Here is a 13668-nt window from a genome sequence, read left to right on the forward strand (position 1 = left end):
CGCATAGCACTGGCAGCCCTTTTTTATGGCAAATTTGTGGCCAATATTGGGTCCCATTCACCATGGAGTAAAGTATATATTTTTCCACAGGTTGTGTCAAAAATTCCCCTATTGTGGGAATTTCATTTTACTACTATCTGTAGAAGTCATATTTTTATTGTCAAACTGTGAAAACTGGTAAAGATCAGGTGGGCACCATGTTAAGATTCAAACAATCGATAATCTAGCTCGCATGATGGCAACATGATTTTGTAAATTTCCCAATTTTGCAATATACAAGTTAAATTTCCCCTGTCAAAAGGCCCCGCCATACTTCCCCAAATTTGGGGAAAAGGGCTGACTTGCATTCAAAAATTAAAGTGACGATATGTGAGACGTTTAAAAGTTGGTTTATGGTATTGGTAACAAAGGCTCATATGATTGTGACAGTAAATTTCTTCTAAATGCACATCTGTTTTGACTAAATTGATGTAAACCGTGTAAAATTACCTTCAACTGTATCAAGTTACAGCACAAAAAATGTTGAATTTTAAGTAACATTTTTATGCATTTATTTTAAGTCTGGCTACGGCACTGTTATGGGTTTTAATTATATCTAAATTTGACAGTATTTCACTTGGAATTAATCTAAATTTAACTTCTTAATTACAATGTGTAATTGTATAGAAGTGAGTAGCGTTTCTGTTTTTTTTATCAATGTCAGTCATATTTGAATATCATTACATGTCTATTTTGCATTTTCTTTGTTTGAGTGAGTGTGTTCACAAATGGCTGATTCTATGTACATGAACGTTTTTTTTAACACTTATCATTTTCATTATTGCTAAAGTTGATTTCACCGTTTTTATATTTGTGCCAATTTACGGATTCAAATTTTGCTTTTCTCAATCTGTGTAACTGCAATTTTCACCCTTTTTCTGATATTACAGTAAATTTTACGACACTTGTTCACTTTTAAAACTTAATAGATACTAGTTTAACATTTCTGCCAAGCGGTTCAATGTTTTAATAATGTTTTAACTCGGAAATCTTGTTTGATAATTCGTTTCTCGTTCATTTTTGGTCATTCAAATAGTGGCTTATTTTTTACAAAGGGAAGTAACTTATCAAAAACTATGATAAATACCGTTTCCCTTCTGTACAGTATTTGCAATGTGTCAATGTTTACTGATTTTAAGCAATATGCAAAACAATTACATATGAATGTGGCATCCAACTTTTACACACCCACATAGAGTTATCCTACGCAAATTGAGAGTCTTTTCGTTTGGAGGATAATGCCATTATTCACAAATTAAATGGGCATATCAATTGACTTTCACGGAGCCAATTCTAGGGAGGACAAGGTCCCAAGGTTCACATTAAATTCCAAATGTCTCAGGAAAAAACCCTCCCAGTATGAAATTAGTGTCAGTTGCTTTGGCCTCATGTCACTTCCAGCTAAAGACTGATGATCTTACTGGAAAAACAAATGGCGAACAAGTACGAAAATAACTTTGATGTAAAGCGCGAGCTACGGAGTTCAGGGACCTGCGCCTTTGCCTCAATTTTTTGGCAAAAAATATCTCTTATTTTTATAACTGATGCGTACATCTGTATTCTTGTATCGTTAGCTACACCCCTGTCAATTGATAGTATTTAGAAGAAAAAACACAGAACAGAAAATCATCAAGATTGTGAAATAGTTGAAATTACATAAATGGGAAGTCATAGTTATATATCTTGACAAAAGGTCTGGAATTTCAAATATTTGTTCAGTGATTTATTCTGAAAGATAAGCAATAAAAACACCTTGTTATCTCTTGGATTAAACAGAAATCCATCTTGCTAGATCTCATCTTGAAGTGCATTTTGCAAATCAAGTAACACCATGTTTACTATTCTGCAGTTAATAACATGCCTCTGTTACGTTGTTTTTGTCCTTAAATCAAAGAAGCCATTATGTAACCACATGGAAAGCAAGTTTTCATAACATAAATAAGTTTGATGGGGAGATATGACCAAAATAAAACCATTCATTGCATGATTTCAGATGGATCACAGAAGCTATTACAGCGAAGATGTAAATTACACGCATGTCAGTAAGCAGCTTGAGAATTAGACAATAATCCATAGTCTAGAACAGGCCGCCTTGCGGTAGCAGCAATTTCTAATATAATAATTCTGCATCATCGATAAAAAAACAAGAGCGGAAATGCACTCCATGCACTTCCACAAAAAAGTGAGCCATTGTGGCCTTTTATAGCAGCAAGAAAGCAGTACTGTCTGGATGATTGGGTTATTTTTTAGTTCACTGAATCATAGGCGATCATCCTGGATTTGGCGTTGCCGAGGGGAGGGGGCGGTATTTTGGAACTTTGCACCCTCCTTTGAAGCTGAGTATTTATTTATATAATTTTGTTTGACCTCAAACATGTCCAAACATGGAGGATAAGCATTTATTATAATCGTCACCCTAGTGCAATAACTTAATTACTGCAAATATAAATAGAAACAGATATTGAGTTCTTGCACTAAGGCGACGTATTCCAGTGTAAGATAACAACGTATTTCACACAGAAAGCTTGCATTTCAATTACTATTAAGGAACTAGACAGAGTGTGGATGAAATGCATAAATGTAGATATCTTCATATTTTTTAATGAATTGTGAAATCAAATCCACATCGAAATCATAATTTACAACAACAAAAACCAATGATAACTACAGGGCCAAGCCCAGTAGTCGAACATTTAAAAATGATTCCTAAATGAGGCACAAGGCATGGGGAATTCTAAAAAGACCTTCTATGAACAATTTTAGCTAAAAAAGAGTACTTCAGTCACTTAATTTGCTGCAGATTTGTGCTTATTTATACCAATGTTAAATGGCAAGACAAACATTTTCCAGCGTTTTTGTCTTGCTTTAAGAAATAAAATCAAAAAATGAATCTCATAATATTTTAATAACCAGTCAAACACAATGCAATTTTCGTTTTATGACGACCAATCCCTTGCAGACTTTTGTAATTTGTATTGCAATTAAATAAAAGCATTCTTCCTAAGCAGGATTCCCACATTCCGTGAGAAGCTCCAAGAAGCGATTTGCCTCCACTACACTAATGCAAGGAGAAATGATGTGGCATGGCACACAAGAGTGGTTATCATCCGAAGTCAAAACCTCATCATCCTTCGTAAAAATTGGATCAATAAATGGCATTTGTAACAACAACAATTTTACAGATTCTTATGAGTTGTCAAAATATCATCTCTATTGATCACTTCAGCCTTATTCATGAAAGGACACAACCAAGACTAGGCAGATAGACTTGAGACCAACCAATTACTATTTAGGATCTTCTCGATTTTGACAAACTGACATTTATCTTATAGCTTTACATACAAGCCTTTCGAATAACTTTTGATATTGTGTCATGCGGCCTTTGTTCTGTTGATTTTCAGGTAAGTACCATTCAGTGCACAAGACTTTGTATGCATACAATACATTTTTTCGCAATTACCTTCTAAAGTCAATTGCGACTTAGACATCTTGAAGTACATGGATACAAAGATACACACCCTCACGTACACATACAAGTAATATGTAACAATCTCACATACAGCTAGTTAGGTTGTTGAAATCAGTAATAAAACATTAAAAATAGGTCATTATGGCAGGATCGCTATATTTAATGGGACCTGTGAGATGGTTTGTTAGCTTCAATGTCCAAGGTTCTGCCAGTTTGGGTCGGTGTCTACTAAAGACTGTTAAACTTTTGCAAAGATTACAATTTCAACGAATGGTGCCGCGAATTTTAAACCTTCCTAAACAAGCTTTAACCAAGCAATCAACCTAAAATGGATCTCTTAAAGTCAAAGATATCTACATCTACATTGATTTCTGGACATCAGGGTGAGGATCCGATTATCTGGCTGTCACATAAACCAAGTCTTTATTACCCGTTATGAGCGACTATGGATTTCCTATTGTTCAACCAAAATTGCTGGGGAGGTGAGACTGTTTTTCCTTGTGGTTTATTTATAACTAGCATAGACTTGTCCAATTATTAGCTTTAAGTATTAACAAATTGCCATCATTTTTAACTTTTAGTTGGTAAAATGTCAGTCCCTAAAAAGGGCAGGGCAGAGTAAGATCTCTTAATTCAAGGAACAGTATTCTCTGCACAACTACTTGTTAGATACATTTGACAATTCAACAATTTCTTGGAAATAATAACTTATGATGAGTTGACAACCCGCAACTCTATTTACACCCGCAGCACAATTTTCTCGGCACGAATCTGTCGACAGATGCAATTTCCTATCGTATTTGCATCAAAACCGCAGACTACAGGGTCGCAGCTGGTTCTTATTACCGACAGTTACCGTAACAGCATTACTTATACTTATTAGCAACTTTTGCGAAAAAATCATGTCCAGGGAGTGTTTCTAATAAAATCATTAGAATTACAGCATATGTTCATCAAATTAAGATACCTGTTTTTCTTTAACTCTAGCTAATAAGCGGTTTTCAGACATTTTTTTTATAACTTTAGATTAAAACGATTGATTACCGTTGAAACAAAGGCGATGAAATGAAGAAAAAAATCATTTCTGTTAACTGTGACATTCCTTGTAAGCAATTAAACTTCTACAGAAAAACAAGAAAGGCGTCAAAATGCAATATACCAAACATATTGTAGATTTGGCAAATAACATGTTCGTCAAAAGTAATAGTTTACAGACTGTAACACCATTTTACCACAAAACATTTAATTAATAAAACAAGGAATCCATTTATTCTAAAAACAGACTATTTCATTCACAAAGCTATCATGCAACAACAATAAATATCACTGTAGCATGAGAATAGTTGTGCATTTTGATTCATCATGAAATGCTTTTTTAATTAGAGAAATATGAATATTCTGATATCACGAGAACATGACTTTGCGTTGCATTGATACGTTTCATTAAAGAGTGTTTGGTAGAATTAATACGAAAGGGAAGAGTAATCAATTACAATTCCATTACGAAACATTGGTTTTGCTGTACGTGTGCATATTGTGTATGTTTCAATTGATTTTTTTCAATTCTATTTTAGTTAAAGCCAAGGTTAAACACGAAATCACACGGAGCGCCGACGACGACAGCGACGCCATTACTAGTCAAATATTTATATTTTGTCTTCAATAATGTTACAATAATGCAATGAAGAATACAGGGACAAGCTCAGTAGTCCTAAACTCAAAAGTAAACCCAGTTTAGGATCAAGGGCAAGGACACAAGCGACAATGAACTGTTTCGACAAATTCATTCAAATACAACTATAAGAAAAAGCTCGCCTTAACAATTAACATGTTAAAGTTTAAAATCATGCCTTTATTAAGTCTAATATTAAAGTATCATGGTACAAACTGGGGAGAAAAAGCCAATAAAAATATAATAAAAACATTTAAAAAAATATACAAAAGCTGTGTCATTCTCCGAGCTTAAACTGTGGGATATGCTTCAAATAGGTGCACACGGTTATTAGAACCTAATTCAATTTGCTGATGGTTGATTATCCTGAACAATAGGCGTTGGTCTGTTTGAGTGTGAGGGTACCAAGTCCAAAGCATGGTGAATGGGCTTAGACTAGTACTGAAAGTGTTTCCAAAGTAAATTATATTCATTTAAAGATATATCTTTCAAATATTGATGCAAGTTTCAGAGCACAAAAAAATTATCATAACAACTTTACAATAGCGTGAAGTTAAAAGCTCTGAATCCTGATATCAGAATGAATCCTGAAGTCTAGAACCACTGCTTAAGTATCTTTTATATGATGTTAAGACCTATTGCTGCAATGTGGTACTCTATGAATGTATTATGAAGGCCAAGAAAAGTTCACAAGACAGTCTACTTCATCATCATCGGGCATTGTTTTGTTTGATGGACTCTAAACACAGTTTGTGACGAAAGTAGTAGATGTTCGGGAAGAAAGCGAAAATGTTCACCTGTTTCTGTCTTAAATGTCACTTACAATATTATTGCTTTCACCCAATGACAAACAGTTTCAGTATAATGGCTTTATTCACACATTCACTAGGCAAATAAATTGTCTTAAATGGAGCAAATTTTAGAACAGGGATGACAAGAGCCCGAGGAGGGCATTAATTTCCAAATATATAACGGGGGAAAAAACTCTTAGTATTCAATTAGTGTCAATCGCATTGGCATCATGTCATTGCCAGCTGAATCCTGAAATTTCGTGTAAAAGGGCAAACAAGAGTTGAACAAATTGACGATTTCAAATATATATAAACCTCGAGCAACAGAGACCGGGGCCCAACATTTTGGCGATATTTTTTTCTTTCACATCAAAAACTGTTTTTACATGATCTGCTATGTATGCAACGTTAACTACACCGCTGTCAGTATATAGCATTCAGATCCAAAACACAGAAAGGGTGAAATAACAAAAACATGTGAACAAAAATGAAATTACTAAGAAGTGAAAAGCCTCTGTTACAGTTTGATAACCAAGTTGAATAAGCTTGATGGGGAGATATGGACGAATTCTTACTATTCATTGAATGATATTAGATGGCTCACAGAACCTTTTATAGCGTAGATGTAAATCAAACACATGTCAATAAGCAGCTTGAGAATTACACAATCATCCATAGTGTAAAACCAGCATCCGTGTGGAAGCAGGACATTTTGATATAAATCTATCCATTCAAATAAAGCCAGAACTTAATGTACGCCATGCACTTTCGCATAAAATGCCGTGTAAAAAGTCAGCTATAGTATAACGTGGGTGTAATGCAAACGGCTTTTTATAAGAGCTAGGTGACATTTAACATACTTTTGGATGGATATTGGATTCATACCATTTCTGTCAATCAATGTCCAAGCTTGCGTTGGCGGGAGGGAAGGGGGAGGGAATAGTTATTGCAGACTTAACAAGTGACTTTACCATGACATTTTTTTAAATACATGCATTTTTAACGTAAATATGAATCATGCAATATGCTTGTCAGAACAGTGTGCTGTTTTAATGAGTTTTATTTAACTCAATTACACACTGATAACAAGATTAATCCTTACTTGAAAATAAAACACTTACTTAAGGAACAATTTCAGTTTGCACAATCACTCCAATCGACTACTTTGTATCAGGCTTCGCTGCAGGCTTGTGCTCATCTTTATATACATGTATATACAGACAAATACTTTGCAGCCAAATGGCCTTGCATTCAAAACTAAGACAAAATATCATTTACATTAAAAAATAACATAACATGTTCATACCCTATCAAAAACACTGCTATTTATGAAAAATAATCCCATGCAAAATTTTGAAAAGCAGGATTTTCAATACATTCAAAAGCCATTCGGATGATGATTCCGTGAGAAGATCTAACTAGATCTATAGCCATTTGCCTCTAGTTTCGAACACTATAATAATACCGGGAGAAATGACTTGGTACGGCAGTCCAGGATGATTATCACCTGGAGTCAAAATCCCCTCGTTCTTCATTGAAGTCGGATCAATAAATACCCAATGATACAAAAACAGTTTCACAGATTATGTTGGCTTGTCAAAATACCATCTCTATTGATCACTCCAGCCTTATTCCTGTTAGAGCACAACCAACACTCGACAGACGGACCTGAGACCAGTAAATCACTAAATACAATCTTCTCTGAATTGGACAAAGTGACATTTATGTGTTAGCTTTGCATATTAACCTTTCGCATAACTTTTTACATTGTGGCATAGAGTGTTCTGGTGATTTTAAATGTGTACAAATATATATTTCGCAATTACCTTCTTAAGTCAACTACCACTTGTAAATCTAGAAGTATAAGACACATAAGTTCTTATACAAGTAATGTGTAACAACCTCTATTATTACTAGTTTGGTGTCTGAACTCAGCACTAAAAGAACTAGTAGGCCATTTCTGGACTACATTAACTAAAGAATCTATAATGGGACCTGGGGGATAATTGGTGACCTTCAATGTCCAAGGTTATGCCAGTATTGGTCAGCGTCTACTGTAGATTGTTTACTTTTTGCAAGAGTTGATATCTCAACAAATTGATCAAGTTACGAATTTAAAACCTTGCAAAAGATTCAATAAACTACTCTCTCCGGTAATTTAATGATGCTTTCGCTATTTTTAAACGTGCAAATCACGCTTAAACCAAATAATCACCCTTGAAAGAATCTTTTAAAGCCTTTTCAGTAACACTGGGAAGAGGAGTTGCCATTATACAGAGAAAGATAGATCTACATCTACATTGATTTCTTAACATCAGGATGAGGATCCGTTTGAAGGGCTGTCACAAATACCAGTTATTTATGAGCAGCATGGATTTCATATTATTCAACCGAAATTGCTGTGGACATGAAATCATATTTCCTTGTAGTTTATTTACAACTGACAAAGACTTGTCCAAGTATTAGAATGGTTTTAAGTATTTTGTTTATCTTTAAATTGTCATCAACTTTAACATAAAAGTAAAAGTTTGTTTTCATGTCATTCCCTAAAAAGGGCAGAGTAGAATAATATTTGTAATTCTAAATGTAAGATTTATGAACTTTCCTTCCATTTACTGACTCCTTCAAAAACTGATGATGAAATGACAAAGTGCAGCCCAAATTTCATGAAATTGTCTTTACATGAATCTGTCAAAATCTGTAATTTTCTTTCTCAATTGCATCAACACCGCAGACTACAGAATTGCAGCTAGTTGTTATGGCAGACTTGAACAGAGCTATTTCTACCTATTTGTGAAATTCCTGTTTTTGGTATGTTTCTTATCAGATCATAATAGTGACAGCAAGGTAGATCAAACTAGAGCTGTCACAGGAGTGACGAATACCCCCAAATGCCGCCTGGACACAGGAATGGCAAACCATTCCTTTGAAAAGAGGCCATAACTCCAAGGTTACTGCCAAAAAATGTTCAAATCTGTCAAGCCTTTCATGAGTTATCGTCCGGAAACCATTTTTCTAGTTTTAGTAACAGTGACCTTGACCCCACCAGCCCCAATATCGACATTGATCTGTATCTTCTGACGTTACACCTGTGTACCAAAATTGTTCAAATCCGTTTAGCCTTTCATGAGTTATCGTCCGGAAACCGTTTTTCTTTTTTTTAGTAACAGTGACCTTGACCTTGGCCCCACCAGCCCCAATATCGAACTTGACCTGTATCTTTTGATGTTACACCTGTGTACCAAAATATTTTCAAATCTGTCAAGCCTTTCATGAGTTATCGTCCGGAAACCGTTTTTCTATTTTTAGTAACAGTGGCCTTGACCTTGGCCCCACCAGCCCCAATATCGAACTTGACCTGTATCTTCTGATGTTACACCTGTGTACCAAAAAAATTTCAAATCTGTCTAGCCTTTCATGAGTTATCGTCCGGAAACTATGAAAACCGACAGACCGACCGACCGACACACCGACCAACCGACCGATCGACAAGCTCACTAACTTGATCTGTATCTTCTGATGTTACACCTGTGTACCAAAAATTGTTCAAATCCGTCTAGCCTTTCATGAGTTATCGTCCGTAAACCGTTTTTCTATTTTTAGTAACAGTGACCTTGACCTTGGCCCCACCAGCCCCAATATCGAACTTGACCTGTATCTTCTGATGTTACACCTGTGGACCAATTTTTTTTTAAATCTGTCAAGCCTTTCACGAGTTATCGTCCGGAAACCGTTTTTCTATTTTAAGTAACAGTGGCCTTGACCTTGGCCCCACCAGCCCCAATATCGAACTTGACCTGTATCTTCTGATGTTACACCTGTGTACCAAAAAAAATTCAAATCTGTCTAGCCTTTCATGAGTTATCGTCCGGAAACTATGAAAACCGACAGACCGACCGACCGACCGACCGACGGACAGACCGACCGACAGACCGACAGACCGACCGACCGACAAGCTCACTCCTATATACCCCCTCAAACTTCGTTTGTGGCGGTATAATTAAGATGCTTATTTTTGTTTGATGAAACCTATTAAGAAGGTCCGTGCTATTAATTATGAATTATAGACTAAAACCGATTATTATCTTTGAGGTGAAGAGGATCGAATTTACTAAAATCTACAACAGGATTATGCTATTTCATATGTTCCTTAATGCAATCTTATGTTAATCTTATATATCATTGATTTGGATCTTTATTTTCACTTCAATTCATAAATCTTTGAATGATCACCCTCAAGGTCATTACATGTGCATGGATTGATCTTATATTTTTAATAGTAATAATGATATAGACTATACTTAGTGCTGGTGTATGCGACCTCGTCTTAAACAGGATTGCGATGGACCTACTCCAAAAGCATTCTAAAAATTAGTGGCAGGATTCAGAAGGACCTACCATAATAGTCGTTGATGAACTAAGTATAGGGAAGACTAATATGGACCTACCCTAATAGTAATTAATGAACTAAGTAATGAGAGGATTCAGATTTACCAACACCTAAAGCAGTTCATGAATTAAGTACTGGTAGGATTTATTAGGACCTTCCCTAAAAGTATTATGAACTAAGTAATCGGAGGAACAAGATGGACCAACCCTGAATGTAGTTGATGAAGTTACAGCAGGACTCAGATCGACCTACCCCACTAGCAGTAATGAACTGTAATGGCTGAATTAGGATGGTCGCACCCCAATAGAAATTGGTGAATTAAGTAATGGCATGATTAAGATGGGCTAAATCGGATTGCAGTTTGTCATGACTCAGATAGATCTACCTAAAAAGCACACAATAAATGAAGTTTTGTCAGATAGACTTACCAAAATAGAAGTTAATGAACTAACATTTGTTGAACTCTCCAGTCGAAAAGGCTGGGCCTATTGCATTAATGTTTTTGTCGTTAAGTGAAATAATCTTTATGTCATATTCTCGTTAATTTGAAAAAGATAAATGTGAATTTTACTTTAGCCTTTATCAAAGCCGAGGAAATAAAAACAAAACAAATGTTCAACACATTCACTTTTGCTATTCCTACAGAAAGAGTAATTTTAAGATACGACAAGGGACTAAACATAAGCAGGACTAAGCGCCTTTGGTCGTATGCAGAATACCAAACAATAGCGTCAAATACAATGTACCAAGTAAATAGTAGAATGATAAAATCTAAAAATATAGTTTTCTCTAACTGACAGTATGGGAATTAGCTGTGTACTGGAAATAAAAACATTTAACCGCAAAACATTTCATTCATAAAACAAGGACTCCATGATTTCTAAAAACAGACCATTAAATTCACAAAGATATCATGCAACAACAGTAAAAATCTTTGTAGCTCGTGAATGGTTTTGTATTTCTATTGATCTTAAAAAAAGATTTTTATTTTGGGAAACATGGATATTCAAAAATCATGAAAACCATGATTATGCATTGCATCTGACAGTTTTTTTTAAAGAGAACTTGTTCATTACGAAAAGGGATGGAACTTACAATTAGTCAAACCGGAGGTTTTGATATTGTTGTAGATGTTGCTATTGCCGAAGTTTTAATTTAATGTCTTATTTTCGATATTTATAATCCGGAATAGTTCACAAAACCATCTATTGCATCATCACCGTTTTGTATGAATTGCTCTAAACACAGTTTTTGACCAAAGTACATGTTGATGCGTAAAACGCTATTTTTTATCTGATCTTTTTTAATACAACTTGGAATCAACTGGAATCTTATTGCTTTCACCCTATGCCAGACAGCTACAGTATCATTGCCATTATTCAAATATTCACTGGGCATATCAATTGTCTTTAACGGAGCCAATTCTAGGGGGACCAGACTCCTAAGTCTTACTTCCGAAATATATAAGGGAAAAACCCTCTCAGTATTCAATTAGTGTCAGTCGCATTTGGCCTCTTGTTACTTCTAGATGAATCCAGAATTCTTGAAGAAATAAATTATGGCAACAAGAGCTGAAAATGTGACGAGTATGATTGTTGAATAAATGCGAGCTACTGAGACCAGGGCCCAACGTTATGGCAATACTTTTCAATCACGTTGAAAAATATGTTCCATAAGCGTTTATGTCTGTTCGTTAGCTAACCACTGTCAATATATTGCATTCAGATGCAATACACAGAACCAGTGAATACTCATTTATAATTTTACTCCGATAAATGGGTTGCAAGATTTCAAATATTTTTAAATGGATTCTGCAAGCAAGAGAGACACCTAAATCTCTTTGGTTTAGACAGAAATTCATCTCACAAGACTATCTGATGACAAGTGCAGTTTGCAAGTCCAGTAACAGTGTTCACTATTCTGCAATTACCAGCATGTCCATGTTTGTTTAAGTTTAACAAAGTAAAACACCATTTTCCTTAACATAAATAAACTTGATGTGGAGATATGGCTGAATTTAAACCATTCATTGCATGATTTCAGATGGCTCACAGAACCTATTACAGCGAAGATGTAAATCAAACGCATGTTAGTAAGCAGCTTGAGAATTAGATATTAATCCAAAGTCTAAAACCAGCATCCCCGTAGAAGCAGTACTTTTTAATATAAATCTCTCGATGAATAAAACTGGAACTTAATGCACGCCATGCACTTTTGCATAAAATGCCCTTTAGAAATTGTGAGCCACAGAATGTCCAAGTTCATACCGTGTGGGTGTGATGAAAACGGATTTTTATAGCAGCTGTATGACATAAAGAATATTGGATATTAGATTCATTTCATTTCTGTCATACTAAATTGGCGGGGATATGAGGATTCGTTATTACACAGAAAGATAGAAACATATTTCACGGAGTGTTCCCCGATATTTCACAAGTGACTTTGCAATGATTTTGTTAATATACAAACATTTTTACCGTTTATATTAACTGTGCAATTTGCACAACAGAACAGTGATTTGCATTAACAATTTATAAAATAATCATTACATGATAAAATACAATCAATATGAAAAAAAAATTCAGTTTTACACATATCTTACAATCACTTAACCAATGTCATGCTTCCTGGTAAGCTTGGGCTAACATTATTCAACTGCACAGTAGTGTGAAGTCAAAGCTGTATATCCTGATTTCTGGATTAATACTGTAGTCTAGTCTACTGCATCATCACTGTTTTGTTTCAGTTACTCCAAACATATTTTTGACCAATGTACATGATGAGGAGTAAAAGGCGAAAATGATTAATCTCCTTCTTAATCCATGCAAAATTTGCTTTCAACATAACAGACAGTTCCAGTATAATGCCATTATTCAAATATTCACTGGGCATATCAATTGTCTTTAACGGAGCCAATTCTATGGGGACCACCTCCTAAGGTGGACATTACTTTCCAAATATATAAGGGAAAAACCCTCTCAGTATTCAATTAGTGTCAGTCGCATTGGCCTCTTTTTATTGCCAGATGAATCCGGGAATTTCGTGGAGAAATAAACTATGGCAACTAGAGCTGAAAATGTGACGAGTATGATTGTTGAATAAATGCGAGCTATTGAGACCAGGGACCAACGTTATGGCAATATTTTTCAGTCACGTTAAAAATATGTTACGCATGCGCTTATGTCTGTTCGTTAGCCACACCCCTGCAAATATATAGCATTCAGATCCAAAACACAGAACCAGGGAACAATCATAAACATGTGAACTAGCTGAAATAGCATAGAAATGAAAGCCATAGTTTTACTCT

General features: G+C 35.1%; 1 protein-coding gene across 3 annotated transcripts in view; it reads right to left on the reverse strand.

The window, feature by feature from the left end:
• Positions 1 to 13668, reverse strand: part of LOC128209354 (neurexin-1a-like) — a 94069-nt gene that overhangs the window by 43834 nt on the left and 36567 nt on the right. The gene's annotated exons all lie outside the window — the stretch shown is intronic.

This window comes from Mya arenaria, chromosome 11, assembly GCF_026914265.1.
Source record: "Mya arenaria isolate MELC-2E11 chromosome 11, ASM2691426v1".
In the NCBI taxonomy this organism is placed as follows: domain Eukaryota; kingdom Metazoa; phylum Mollusca; class Bivalvia; order Myida; family Myidae; genus Mya; species Mya arenaria.